Genomic DNA, 15,432 nt, shown 5'->3' with positions numbered 1-15,432 from the left:
AATTTTTTTTTTTTAGGAAGTTATAAAGGTTAAAAGTTGACCAGCGATTTCTCATTTTATTTTTAGGGACCATATCACATTTGTTGTAGTCACTTTAAAGGGTCTATATGATAGAAAATACCCAAAAGTGAAACCATTCTAAAAACTGCACCCCTCAAGGTGCTCAAAACCATATTCAAGAAGTTTCTTAACCCTTCAGGTGCTTCACAGGAATTTTTTGAATGCTTAAAAAAATGAACATTTAACTTTTTTTCACAAAAAAAAATTACTTCAGGTTCAATTTTTTATTTTACCAAGGGTAACAGGAGAAATTGGACTGGAAAAGTTATTGTGCAATTTGTCTTGAGTACGCCGATACCTGATATGTGGGGGGGAGCCACTGTTTGGGCGCATGGCAGAGTTCAGAAGGGAAGGAGCGACGTTTGACTTTTTCACTGCAAAATTGGCTGGAATTCAGATCGGATGTCATGCCACGTTTGGAGAGCTCCTGATGTGCTTAAACAGTGGAAACACCCCATAAGTGACCCCATTTCATAGAATCATAGAATCATAGAATCGTAGAGTTGGAAGGGACCTCCTGGGCCATCTGGTCCAACCCCCTGCTCAAAGCAGGATTCGCTAAATCATCCCAGTCAGATGTCTGTCCAGCCTCTGTTTGAAGACTTCCATTGAAGGAGAGCTCACCACTTCTCGTGGCAGCCTGTTCCACTCCTTGATCACTCTAACTGTCAAAAAGTTTTTTCTAATATCTAATCTGTGTCTCTTCCCATTCAGTTTCATCCCATTGCTTCTAGTCTTTCCTTGTGCAAATGAGAATAAAGTTGATCCTTCTACAATGTGACAGCCCTTTAGATATTTGTAGACAGCTATTAAGTCTCCTCTCAGTCTTCTCTTTTGCAAACTAAACATTCCCAAATCCTGCAACCTTTCCTCATAAGACAGGGTTTGCAGACCGGTCACCATTCTGGTCGCTCTTTTCTGAACTTGCTCCAGTTTGTTGATGTCTTTTTTAAAATGTGGTGCCCAAAACTGGACACAATATTCCAGATGAGGTCTGACCAAAGAGGAGTAGAGGGAAATAATGACTTCACGTGATCTAGACTGTATGCTTCTGTTAATACATCCTAGAATTGCATTTGCCTTTTTTGCTGCTGCATCACACTGTTGACTCATATTCAGTCTGTGATCTATTAGTATACCCAAGTCTTTTTCACATGTGCTGTCACTTAGCCCTATTCCTCCCATTCTATATATGCTTTTTTCATTTTTATTGCCCAGATGTAGTACTTTGCATTTCTCCCTGTTAAAAACCATTCTGTTAGTTGCTGCCCACTTCTCCAGTTTATTTAAATCTTTTTGAATCCTCTCTCTCTCTTCTCTAGTATTAGCTATCCCTCCTAGCTTTGTGTCATCAGCAAATTTAATCAGTTTACCCTCAATTCCTTCATCTAAATCGTTGATAAAGATGTTGAACAATACAGGGCCCAGGACAGAGCCCTGTGGTACCCCACTTGAGACATTCTTCCAACTGGATGTGCAGCCATTTACGACCACTCTTTGGGTCCGATCACTAAGCCAGTTATGAATCCACCTAACAGTTGCCTTGTCCATTCCATACTTAGTCATTTTTTCAATAAGGATTGTATGAGAGACTTTGTCAAATGCTTTGCTGAAGTCAAGATATACTATATCTACAGCATTTCCTTGATCCACACAATCAGTGATACCGTCATAGAAGGAAATTAAGTTAGTCTGACATGACTTATTAGTTACAAACCCATGCTGACTCTGTTTAATCACTTCATTCTTATCCAGGTATTGACATACATGTTGTTTAATAATTTGTTCAAAGATCTTTCCTGGTATAGAAGTCAGACTCACCGGCCTATAGTTGCCTGGGTCCACCTTCTTCCCCTTTTTGAAGATAGGAACAACATTTGCTCTTCTCCAGTCTTCTGGCACTTCTCCTGTTCTCCAAGAATTTTCAAAGATTATGGAGAGGGGTTCAAAAATTTCTTCTGCTATCTCCTTCAGTACTCTGGGGTGTAATTCATCTGGACCTGGAGACTTGAATTCATTTAGGTTAGCTAAGTGTTTCCTCACTATCTTTCTGTTTATAGATATCCTGGATTCTTCTATTCCCTTAATAGGACAGAGAATAACAGTTGATGTTGCATTTCCTTTCTGAGAGAAAACAGATGCAAAATAGGAATTTAAAAGTTCAGCCTTCTCAACACCCTGTCTTACCATTTCATCATTTTCATCCTGTAAAAATCCTATAGCATCTTTGACTTTTCTTTTACTTTTGACATATCCCCAAAATCCTTTATTATTGCTTTTGACATCTCTTGCAAGCCTCAGTTCATTTTCAGCTTTAGCTAATCTGATTTGTGCCCTGCAGGTTCTGCAGACAGCATTATATTCTTCTTTAGATATGCCTCCCTCTTTCCATTTTATAAACATTTTTTTCTTCCTTTTTAGCATGTGCTTAAGTTCTGTGTTCATCCATCCTGGTTTCCTTAAATGCTTCCTATTCTTCCCTCTTTTCGGAATTGTTAACAACTGTGCTTTGAGAATTTCATTTTTCAAGATTTCCCATCCTTCCTGGACATTTTTGTCTTTAAGGATATCCAGCCATTGGATCCCTCCAATTCTCTTTCTGAATCCCTTAAAATCTGCCTTTCTGAAATCTAACCTTGACGTCTGAGTCTTCACAGGTCTTCCAACTCTAGTTATCCAAAATTCTAAAATAGCATGGTCGCTACCTCCTAGGGTCCCAGCCACTTTTACCTCCTCAACCATTTCCTCCCTGTTTATAAGGATTAGATCCAAGGTAGCAGTTCCCCTTGTTTTCTCCCTTACCTTTTGGAAGATAAAGTTGTCAGCAAGAGAGGATAAGAATTTCCTTGACCTGTTAGTTTTGCCTGAGAGAGATTCCCAACAAATGTCTGGATAGTTGAAATCTCCCATGACAACTATGTCATATTTTTTGGAGAACTTGGCCATCTGATGCATAAAGAGTTCATCTATATCTTCGGCTTGCACAGGCGGCCTGTAGTAAATGCCTACAATGGTGTCCTTTCCATTGTTCTGTCCTTGTATTCTTACCCAAACAGTTTCCACAGAACTCCCAGTCTCTGAAGCTTCAATCTCTGTGCAGATATACGCGTTTCGAACATACAATGCGACACCCCCTCCTCGTTTATCAAGTCTGTTTCTTGCAAATAAGTTGTATCCTTCTAGTCTTGTATTCCAATCATGTGTATTGTCCCACCAAGTTTCAGTGATTCCAATGACATCATATTTCTTTTCCTGTGTTAGTAGTTCCAATTCTCCTTGTTTGTTGCCCATGCTTTGTGCATTAGTATAGAAACATTTTAGTTTGTGATTGGTTTCTCTTTCTCCAATATTTTTATTAATTAGATTCTTTCGTCTTTGTTCTTCCTTTCCACTTCTAATAGCAGAGTTCTCAATAGCATTTGTCAGGTGTATGGCTTTTTCTGGTCTTTTGCTTCCCTTCCCATGTTGTTCTAGTTTAAAGCTCTCCTTACAAGTGTAGCAAGGCGACTTCCAAATACATGCTTTCCAGTCTTCGTAAGGTGCACCCCATCTCTAGCAAGTAGTCCATCGTATAAGTAGTTCACTCCGTGATCCAGAAATCCAAATCGTTGCTGACGGCACCATCGACGTAGCCAGTTGTTCACCTGCAGAATCTTATTCCACCTCCTTGTTCCATGGCCATCCACTGGGAGGATGGAAGAGAAGACCACCTGCGCTCCCAGTGGATGGCCATGGAACAGCTTTGGAAACTAGACCCCCCAAGGAACTTATCTAGATATGTGGTGAGCACTTTGAACCCCCAAGGGCTTCACAGAAGTTTATAATGCACAGCGGTACAATTAAAAAATCATATTTTTTCCACAAAAATGATCTTTTCACCCCCAATTGTTATTTTCCCAAGAGTAACAGGACCTCAAAAGTTATTGTGCAATTTGTCCTGAGTACGCTGATACCCCATATGTGGGTGTAAACGACTATTTGGGCGCATGGCAGAGCTCAGAAGGGAAGCAGCGCCATTTGACTTTTTGGGCTGGAATTGAGATCGAACGCCATGTCGCGTTTGGAAAGCCCCTGATGTGCCAAAACAGTGGAAAATTCCCAATTCTAACTCCAACCCTAACCCCAACACACCCCTAGCCCTAACCCTAGCCCTAACACTAACCCTAGCCCTAATGGGAAAATGGAAATAAATACATTTTTTTTATTTTATTATTTTTCCCTAACTAAGGGGGTGATAACGGGGGGTTTGATTTACTATTTATGGCGGTTTTTATGTTTGGCAGCTGTCGCACGCTAAGGCTAGTTTCACACTAGCGTTTATGAGCGCAGCGACGTCCTGCGCACGGCCGCCGCTAAGCCCCGCCCCTGCCGCGCCCCCGCCGGTAGCTCCGCCCACTGGCACATGACGCTGCATGCGCCCTGCGTCCCCTATCTTTATCACAGGGGGCGCAGGCCGTGCGCAGTATGCGTTTGGCGGCGCATGCGTCCTTTTGACGGTGCGTCGACCTGCGCCAAACGCAACCTGCTGCAGTTTGGTTGCGTCGGCGCACCATCAAAAAGGCACATGCGCCGCCAAACGCATACTGCGCATGGCCTGCGCCCCCTGTGATAAAGATAGAGGGCGCATGCAGCGTCATGCGCCGGTGGGCGGAGCTACCGGTGGGCGTGGCAGGGGGCGGGGCTTAGCGGCGGCCGTGCGCAGGCCGTCGCTGCGCTCATAAACGCTAGTGTGAAACTAGCCTAAAAGATGCTTTTTATTGTAAAAATAGTTTTTGCATCACCACATATTGAGAGCTATAATTTTCCATATTTTGACCCACCGAGTTATGTGAGGTCTTATTTTTTGCGGGACGAGTTGACGTTTTTATTGGTAGGAAATATTTTTTTTTTATTTATTTAGCAATTTTTTTATAAATTATTTTTACACTTTTTTTTTTAAACTTTATTACAATGTCCCAGGGGGGACATAACTGTCATGTGACAGATCGCTGATCTGTCACATCACAGATCGCTGTGACAGATCAGCGATCTGTCACAAGCAGTGCTGCAGGCTTCCTCATGCCAGCGCTTTGCTGGCATGAGGAAGCCGCCTCCCTGCAGGCTCCCGTAGGTCCCCGCCGCCATTTTGGATTCGGGGACATGCAGGGAAGGAGACCCCCACAGCAGCGCTGCTCATCGCGCTGCTGTGGGGGTCTCAGGGAAGCACGGAGGAAGCCCCCTCCCTCCCGATGCTTCCCTAAACCCCCGGTACACTGCGATCGTGTTTGATCGCAGTGTGCCAGGGGATAACGTGTCGGGGGCAGTCCGTGACCGCCCCTGACACATAGTGCCGGATGTCAGCTGTGATAATCAGCTGACACCCGGCCGCGATCAGCTGCGCTCCCCCCGTGAGCGCAGCTGATCGCGCTAGACGTACTATTCCGTCCTTGGGACTTAGGCCCCAGGTCACATGGATGGAACAGTACGTCTAATGTAGGAAAGGGGTTAAACTTAGTTTTTCACGAGCATCCATCAGTTTGTTTGGTTTTCCTCCTACACTGATCTGCTTTGTATAATTCAGCATCTCACGAACATGTTGCACTTTGCCCTTTATACAGACACGTGCGTGTTTAGCAACATATTTTGGAAGGGCAGTTCTTAGGACGAGTCTCACACGCGCATCTGGTACACTGTGAAACCGAATATGGTAATTGATAGTGGCTAAACGACGAATCATTGTTGGCTGTATCCTGGATCTCATACCTCCCATAGCCACTGCTGTTATTAATCATGTACTTTCCAATTCCTGTCATCAACATAACCCTTTTCCAGATCACTTCATGCAACTATTTGTCAGCCATACTTTTACTAAAAACCTGCACCTTCCCACCAGCAACTATGTATGAAAGCACATTACAGCTTTGCAAGGTGTTTATGATAACCTGCCCCCAAAAAGGCCACACTATGTTGATATCTACCCTCAGGAGGAAATGTTTGACATGCCATACACTTAGTGTATGGGCATTCCAAGTCTAGGTGACCCGCTCCTTTAAATTTGGCATTGTTTTGAATCAAGCCTTCCTCCACGTCTCATCATCCGCTGCCACTAGATCACCAGCGTTAATGTGTTCGAAATCCTAACAAGGGTGGGGGGTTTTGCTGGGCGTAAAAGAATTGTTATGGAAAAGGTTGAGGTGTACCCCATAGGGGAAAATGTTTGATAGCCAACACTCTTAGTGTATGGGCATTCCAAGTCTAGGAGACCCGCTCCTTTAAATTGGGGATCGTGGTAAAAATGCGCTGGTGTCCTATAGACTTACATTGGGCTCGTTGTTGTGTCCGAGTACCCGAGTATTCCAATTTGCTTGACCTGAGCAATGAGCATTTTAGTGCTCGCTCATCACTACTATAGATATATCTATAGATAGATAGATATCTATAGATAGATATCTATAGATATCTATAGATAGATAGATATATCCCATATCTATCTATCTATCTATCTATTATTATCTGTCTCTCTGTCCAACTGTGTGTGTAATGGAGTGTGGGTTGGACAAATGTAAAAGAGGAGGTTGGACCAGAAATGACATCACAAATCTTTTTTTTGTTAAATAGCATATCTTTATTTACCTTACAAAAACACATACAATCCGCATGAAAAAAATGCATGTAAATCCACATCAAAAACGCGCTGATTTTTACCTGCGTTTTCTGCCAAGAGGTACAGATTCTGCGCAGAAAATTCTGCAGACAAATTTGCAACATGTGCACATACTCTTAAAGTGCATCATACAGTGTTGAACTATCCAATGAATCAATCAAAGTCCATGAAATAGCTACATTTCAGCATATAGGCCTCCTTCATGTTGAGACTGAGGGCCTGAAGAAGGCTGGCATGCAAAACATCAATGTTTACTGCGTTTGACTAGAGTTGAGCGAAACGGGTCGGTCATATTCAAAAGTTGGCGATTTTCGCTGAAGTCGGGTTTCATGAAACGAAACCCGACCATAGCGTGAGGTCGGCCACGAGGTCAGCGACCAGAGCGCCAAAGTCGTGTTTCAAAAGATACTTCCAGTGCCCTTTTTCAGCCAATGATGGAGGACGCACACTGTGGGCAATGCGATGACATAGGCATCGGTCACTATAAAAGGGCTATAAAAGGGCGTGAACGCCGACCGCCATCTTACTTATGCCGATCTTAGCATAGGGAGAGCTGCTGATGCTGCTGATTCTGAATAAGGGAGAGCGTCAGGCAGGGATGAAGAACCAAAAAACTGCTTCTGCTGGTAGTGATTTACACTTACAACACAACACTTTGTGTGCAGTGACAGGGGAGGCTCTATTTTTTGTGCATCAGCTCTGTTGGTTATTAGGCTGCCTTATAAGGCTCCCTGATAGCTGCATTGCTGTTTGCACACTGCTGTGCAAACTGCTTTTTTAAAAGCAAAAATACTTTTCTTCCTCTTTTCTGCACAGTTACCAAGCGTTCAATTTTCCACCCTTTTGTGTGTGCACTGTGCAGCAGTCCTGCTTATTAGGCTGCCTGCGTCCATACTGCGTCCCCTCTAACACTCTCGCACCCCTCCAATCTATTCTTAACTCTGCTGCCCGACTAATCCACCTGTCCCCCCGCTATTCCCCGGCCTCTCCCCTCTGTCAATCTCTGCACTGGCTCCCCATTACCCAAAGACTCCAGTTCAAAACCCTAACCATGACATACAAAGCCATCCACAACCTGAGTCCTCCGTACATCTGTGACCTCGTGTCCCGGTACTTACCTGCACGAAACCTCCGATCCTCACAAGATCTCCTTTTGTACTCCCCTATTATCTCCATTTCCCACAATCGCATACAAGATTTCTCCCGCGCATCCCCTCTACTCTGGAACTCTCTACCACAACATATCAGACTCTCGCCTACCATGGAAACCTTCAAAAAGAACTTGAATACCTACCTCTTCCGACAAGCCTACAACTTGCAGTAACCACCAATCCACCAAACCGCTGCACGACCAGCTCTACCCTCGCCTACGGTTCCTCACCCATCCCGTTGTAGATTGTGAGCCCTCGCGGGCAGGGTCCTCTCTCATCCTGTACCAGTTGTGACTTGTATTGTTTAAGATTACTGTACTTGTAGTATTATGTATACCCCTCCTCACATGTAAAGCGCCATGGAATAAATGACGCTATAACAATAAATAATAATAATAATAATAGTAATACTTGGACTGAGAGCATCATTGTCAGCATCCTCAAATCTCTAATGAGATCCAAATTCTCACCAATCCTATAGACACCCTCCACCTTTTCACACACCATCTAATTTGAGCCTGTTACATTGAGGTGTAATCTCTCCAGGGCCAGAGACAATAGTTCTGAGTCCTCAAATCTATAGTGAGATTCAAAATCTCACCAATCCTATAGACACCCTCCACCTTGTCATTCACCATCCAATTTCAGCCTGTTACATTGAGGTGTATTCTCTACTGGACCAGAGACAATAGTTCAGCGTCCTCAAATCTATAGTCAGATTCAAATTCTCACCAATCCTATAGACACCCTACACCTTGTCATAAACCATCCAATTTCAGCCTGTTACATTGAGGTGTAATCTCTACTGGGCCTGAGACAATAGTTCAGCGTCCTCAAATCTATAGTGAGATTCAAAATCTCACCAAAAATAGATACACCTTCTACCTTGTTTTACAGTACCATATAGCTGGTGGTATTTTAGGTACATTTTCACAAAAATGAGCAAGTATGATGGAAGACGCCATGGAAGTGGGCGGGGGTTGCCAGCTGGTCCCGATGGTGGTGGTGGTGGTGTTGCATCTGTTGGTAGTGGCAAAAGCACAATAGCACCTAAGGCAGGAGGTGTTGAGCCTGCGTCATCGTCTGGCTCCACAAGGCCTCAAAGGCTCTGTTTTCTGGGAGTAGGAAAACCACTTTTAAAGCCGGAGCTTCAGGAACAAGTTTTGGCTTAGATTGCTGACACAGCCACCAGCTCTCTCGCCTCCTCTTCTGAAGTTTCAAAAAATAAAAGCACTGAGTCCTCATTGGAGGCTCCTGGTCAGGAGCAATACCTTTCCTTGTGTCCTTTACCCCTACCAAAAGTGAAGGATGTGGCAGGCCACACTACTGCTTACTCCATGGAGCTCTTTTCACATACCATGCCTGGGTTAGCAAGTCAAATCTTGAATTCACAAGTCCAAGATGAATCTGACATGGAGTGTGGGTGGCCAGCCAGGGCAGTGGGGTTAACCAGTACCGAGCCGGTGTCTCAGAGGGATGTGTCACGTTGGTGGTGATGACCCGTTCCGTGGCCCTGGGCGTCCATGCAAATGGGTGAATAATGTTTATAGGTGAATGATACGTGACGCCACCTGTGGTTTCTGATCAGATTAACCCGCGCTGCAGTGTCACTTCTCTGGGACAGATGTTGTGGTGCAGCTAAGATGTAGAAGCCCAGCACAGGTAGTGCCATAGTCGCAGGGCACATGAAAGAGTTGGTAGATGGTGTGCAGTGCAGGATGTAGCAGAGCCGTGCGCCAGGCGCAGGAGAAAAATGACAGACACAGTCGTGCAGTTCCTTTACCTGTACTTGGTTAGTGCCGTCCAGGACCCAGAGTACAGATGGAGAAGGAGATGGTCAGCCTGGAAGCAAATTTGGAATTCTCTCTCTGCAGATAGGTAGTGTGGCTTCCGTTCCAACGTTTATCTGAGGTACTCGCAGTACTGAGTTCACTGAAGTTCCCCCTGTTGACTCTCTTTTGGAACTTTCTCATATGGCAGGCAGCCATAGCCTTTTCATTCTGGCTCACACACGTCGCTGCTGAGGTCTCCGAGCCTTAGTTGGGAACAGAGCATTTACAGCTGCTACTTACTCCGGTTTCTGCTGCAGGACCGTCAGTGTCCCTAAAAACTCGGAGACCGGAATACCGACCATGCGCTCCAGCTAGGAGTGAGCTTTAACTCTGCACATCCTCCAGCTCCCCTTCTCACGTCCACACACTTCCCTTTCCCTTCACAGAGTGCCCTAACTTCCCTCCTCCCGACCACAGAGAGCAGCTCCTCAGCAGTCAGGTTCAGAGGTCTCCCTGCTGGCCTGGAATGGGAACTGTGTTGTGTGTTGGTTTAACTGCTAGAGAGATCCTTCGTTGCTCCCAAGCATGACATCACACTCTCTAGGAGGAAGGTAATGCCACTGTGGCGACCGTACTCCTGGGGGCGCCACAAGTGCACTGATGCCCAGCCACTGCTAGATGATTCTGCTGGTACATTGACCAAGACCACTACATTCCCCTCTCACTCTACACAGCCAGAATCTGACCCTGATGAAACTCAGGTTCCCCTTCCCGCATACTATACCACCTTATATGGTGACAAAGAGGAAGGTGCAGATGAAAGTGCAGGTTTCTTGAGCAGGTGGGGGGGCATACTCATGGGCGACGCACTGGCACAGGGCCCCTCATAGTACGCCAAAGTGTCTCTGCCGGTGGGAGGTCCCACTTACCGTCAGACACACTGCCCTACTATGAGGGGCCCTGTGCCAGTGCCGCCGCCAACAAGTGGGCCCCCCCTGTTTGCTCAGGATCACAGCACTTGCAAAGTTGAAATACTTACTGCTCCCTGCTCCACCGCCGTGACGTCTTCCGCGTTTCTTGACAGTGACATTCTGGTCAGAGAGCGCGATGACATCACATCTGTACGCCCTCTGCCTAAACAGTCCAAGTGCAGTGAGATGGAAGATGGGGACGACGAGGAGTCCAGACTAGTATAGGGATTCCCTAGCGAGGAGACTTATTTAATTGTTTTCAATGTAGGGAAAGCTATTTTTGGGGAGCACTATTCTCTGGAGAATGATATATGAGGCCCACCATAGACTGGAGCATTCCAAAGGTGGACATCAGACACTGGAGCAGCATTTACAGGGTCCATTATGCACTGGAGCATTAGAAATGGGGCCCAATATATATGGAGCATTATTTGGGTCCATAACACAGTGGAGCTTCATCCATGGGGACAAACATATACTGTAGCATTATGTGGAGCTCATCATATACTGTTTCAAGCTTTATATGGGACCAATGATTCTGTATGTAGAAATATATGGGCCTCATTACTCTGTATAGCGCACTATGCAGTGGCCATAATACTGTATGGAGAAATATACTGTCCGTTTTTGGAGCTATTGGAGAATTTAAGATGGACATCAGTCATGAGATGTAAGAAGTGAAGTATTTTTCATTGTACTATACCGCTATTTCTCTGCCATATCAGAGGATCATGAATTGTTGCATGTGTTATAGGTGCCCAGTGACACTCTTTGGCCCTGGGCCCATGAAAATCTGGAGCCAGCCCTACCCCCCCACACAACTTTAGCCAAATAACCCCCAGTTTTCAATGCCTAACTATTATTATAAAGTAAATTAAGGTTGACAAGCTTAAGTAATAAGAATTGATGTTTTTGGCATTAAAATGGGCGCTGTAGGTGTGTTTCCTGTCCTTCACTCCCTGCCGACCTTGGTTCCCCATTGACTTGCATTGGGTTTCGTGTTTCAGTCGGCCTTCGACTTTTCACGATAATCGGCCGATTTTGTTCGACCCGACTTTTGAGAAAGTCGGGTTTCATGAAACCAGACTCGACCCGAAAAAAGGCAAAGTCGCTCATCTCTACTTTTGACCTCTGAAATATTGGTTTATACAGGTGCTGAGAACAGGATAGGCGTGCTATTGCCTTCTGCTGCAGATAGTCAGGAGATTGATGGGGTGAAGCTACTCCTGAAAGGGGTCTGATTACTATCTCTGCTATGAGGCCTCTCTTCCTCTATATAAAACACTGTCCCCTTTGTAAATATTAAAATATATATTTTTTCAAGTAATAATTCACGATCCTTTGGGTCACAGTTGAAGTTGCTAATATCATACGAGACATCATACGTTCCCGGTAGGACAATGACTGCAGTCTGCAGATGCTGCCATGCAATAAAGATAGCATTTCAGAGTTTAATGTGACTAAAACTGGATTATTTTATGTCTTTTCAGAATGCAGATGTTATTGACATGATATCCTTTATCTAGTGATGAGCGAGCGTGCTCGGATAAGGTGTTATCCTAGCATGCACGTGTCCCTATCAAATATTTTCGGGATGCTCGAAAAAAAAACTCAAGTCGCCGCAGCTGCATTTCTCGCGGCTGTTCGACAGCCACCATACATGCAGGAATTGCCTGTTTGTTAGGCAATCCCTGCATGTGTTGCCATTTCGAACAGCCCTGAGATATGCAGCTGCGGCGACTTGAGCATTTGTTTCAAACATGACGAAAATACTCGATTAGGACACAACCATGCTCAGATAACACCTTATCCAAGCACGCTCGCTCATCACTACCTTTATCCCATCAACCTATGGCAAATCTCTGTCTATCAAGTCCGGTCACATAAAAGTTACCCTGCAAAATACAAAAGACATGATTTGCTTAGTCGTACATATAATACCTCTCCAACGTTATTAGTCCCTGCCCTGCTCTTTATGCCGGGGACATTTCAAGTGCACGATGCTGCATACATTGTTTGAATAGTACAACAGGGGAAACTTCCTTCACCCCGACAGTTTGCAAAATAAGAAGAGGCACAAAGGGAGACACAGAGGCAGCCTTAATAATGATGTTACCCTGAGTGGTTCCTGCATTGTTATCAGCAACCGCCTTGCATTCTGGATACTGTAGGCTCTATGCAACTCAACAGCGTCCAGGAACTTAGCCTGAGCCTGCTATGAATGTGAGATCTCATATGTTCACCGTTGATTAGAAAGCATTACTGGTATTGTCCTTTTGGGCTTTGCACAAGCAATAAAAACACTTGCCCTGATTTGAAACCAGCAGACACCAACAGAATTTTGCTGATTGCTAATGAGAAAGCTAGGGCTTGCTCAGATCAGTGGGGACGTTCTTGCTGAGGGTCTTTAGATTACTGTGGTTAATATAGACTGGATGGCTACGGAACTTTGCCCGGTGGTAGGGAAATGCAATAACTTTATTGAAACATCAGCAAAAGGATTGTTTTACAAAAGTTCCTTCACTTACTTTTTTCCTAAATTACGAGTCTGATCCGGTCATTCAATACATAAATCAAAAAGCAAAAAACAATACGGTGATATAAATACTGCGAGAAGAATTCTGACACAGCTGACAAATATATAGTAATTCATTTGTAGTTCATGAGTTGTGTGGACAGCTTTGAAGTATAATTCAATCTCCGTTTGTAGCAATGGGACATGGAAGTTGTATTCGGAGAACGAAATATAAATTGTACAAGTGACATGGATATCTGTAAAATTCTGACCCAATATATATAAGGCCTCTTCTAGTCATTGGGTATACTTATAGAGTAGTGATAACAACTTATATTATTGGGGAGCAGTGATGTCATCTGTTATACTTGGGGAGCAATGATGTAGTTTGCTATATTTGGGAAGCAGTTATGTCCTCTTCTAGATTTGGGGAGCAGTGATGACATCTGTTATACTTGGGGAGCAATGATGTCATTTGCTATATTTGGGAAGCAGTTATGTCCTCCTCTACTAGATTTGAGGAGCAGTAATGACATCTGGTACATTTGGGAAGCAGTGATGTCCTCCTCTGCTATATATGGGGAGCACTGATGTCTTCTGCTATTTTTGTAGTGATATTTCCTATTTTAATGATGATGTTTTTTATATTTAGAGAATAGAAACAGTATTGCTATTTGGAGAGTGGTGATGTCACAACACAGCTGTCGGGTGACCCGGGACAGGGGCTCCTTACCTGTCCCTAACACTAGGGGAAGCCTTATCTCGCCCTGCTCCCCGTAATACTTCAGATGGCGAAGATGCTGGGGCCTCCGCCCTTGCCTTATCTCCTAAGTTAACATTCCTTCTAATCTCTTCTCCCACCCAGGGAAGAGAGGCGCTACTGTGCACCATAGTATGCCATACCGACAAACAAGGCAACACAGACAAGGGTTAATAGAAAACTCCAGGCATACAAAATATTCACTCACATGTAACAGAGGAATGCACTGGGGTGTGAAGGTAGTGGAATAAACAAAAACAGAGAAGGATAAGGAATTACTACGCATACAAAACAAGAAACAAACATTCATAAAGCATAAAATAATAATAATGGTGCCTAGAGATACAGTATATCTGTACTTGTCTCTCCAATAACACATATTTATATACTTATAGTGTATTAAATCATATATATAACCTAAAAATGGATGCAAAATATCCATAAATCACAATTACTCAAAACTAAAATGAATAAAGTTTATTGAACATACATTTAAAAGACATATATAACAAACAAAAAAGGACATATGCGTGAGGTTTTTATATAAAGAGGATGTGCAAAGCAAAAGAAAAGCAGTGGTGATAAGTCAAAAAGTTCATATAGGGCAATAGAATCGCAATGGACCCCAGTACGGATCAACCTATCATCCTGCGATTATTAACAACTATTTCAAGGATTTCTCCCTTAGAATAATGAAAGGGTCGATCACTCAGGCCACACATGCAGTGCTAATACCAGCTCAGTGCTTACCCATGATGTAATCAGTGTTTCTCCCACGTGCTTTCTCCCCTTGAGAATATGTATTTAAACTGTTAGGATGCATACATGTAAGGAGGTAGCGGAGGACTTCAGTGCGCTCTCTCTCCTGCCCATGCGCTTTGTGTAAAATATGTCTCATGTACGTTCTCACTGTGTGCCATTGTTGTATTCACTGTAAATGCAAAATAATTGCATTAAACTGCCTTACCTCGATGTGTTCTAGTCATATTGTTTTATTGCGCAAGTGCTCTTTAAATTGCCTGTGATGTGATATTCACTGTGTTATGTATTGCTGTTATTAGAGTTAGGGAGAGTAGTGAGTTAATGTTATGGGCTAGGCCAGCTCAGAAAAAGGCGGCATGATGCTGCTGTCCCATTGAGAAGCTCGGGCATGTTAGCCTTGAGCAGACGTGTGGCTGCAGCCGGGGAATTACCATACTCCCAGGACAGAGGAAATCTGCTGCCCTGGACTAAGGACTATGGACTAAGGACTAAAGGACCATAACACGGGCCACAAGACTTCGGTTGGGCCCCAGCTGAAGGGACTATAAGCGTCCAGATTCCAGTGAGTGGACTGATTGCCTGATCTCGGCCGTTGTGGGTACTGCCGTGGATAGTGTCAGGGAAAGAGCAGGAAGTCAGTGTTGTATCTTCTTTTCTTCTACCTTTTCCTACTTTGTTATTATTGTAAAAACATAAAATAAAGATATCCCTGTTGGATCACAGCAGTAACCCTGAATTTATGATTGCAGGACTACAGTAGCTAGAAAGAAAAGGTAACCCGTGGGAAGGAACTGTGTC

Source organism: Dendrobates tinctorius, unplaced genomic scaffold, assembly GCF_039654945.1.
Source record: "Dendrobates tinctorius isolate UK_male_01 unplaced genomic scaffold, ASM3965494v1 ptg000147l, whole genome shotgun sequence".
NCBI lineage: Eukaryota > Metazoa > Chordata > Amphibia > Anura > Dendrobatidae > Dendrobates > Dendrobates tinctorius.
The sequence above is the reverse complement of the archived record's forward strand: the minus strand, read 5'-3'. Positions refer to the sequence as shown.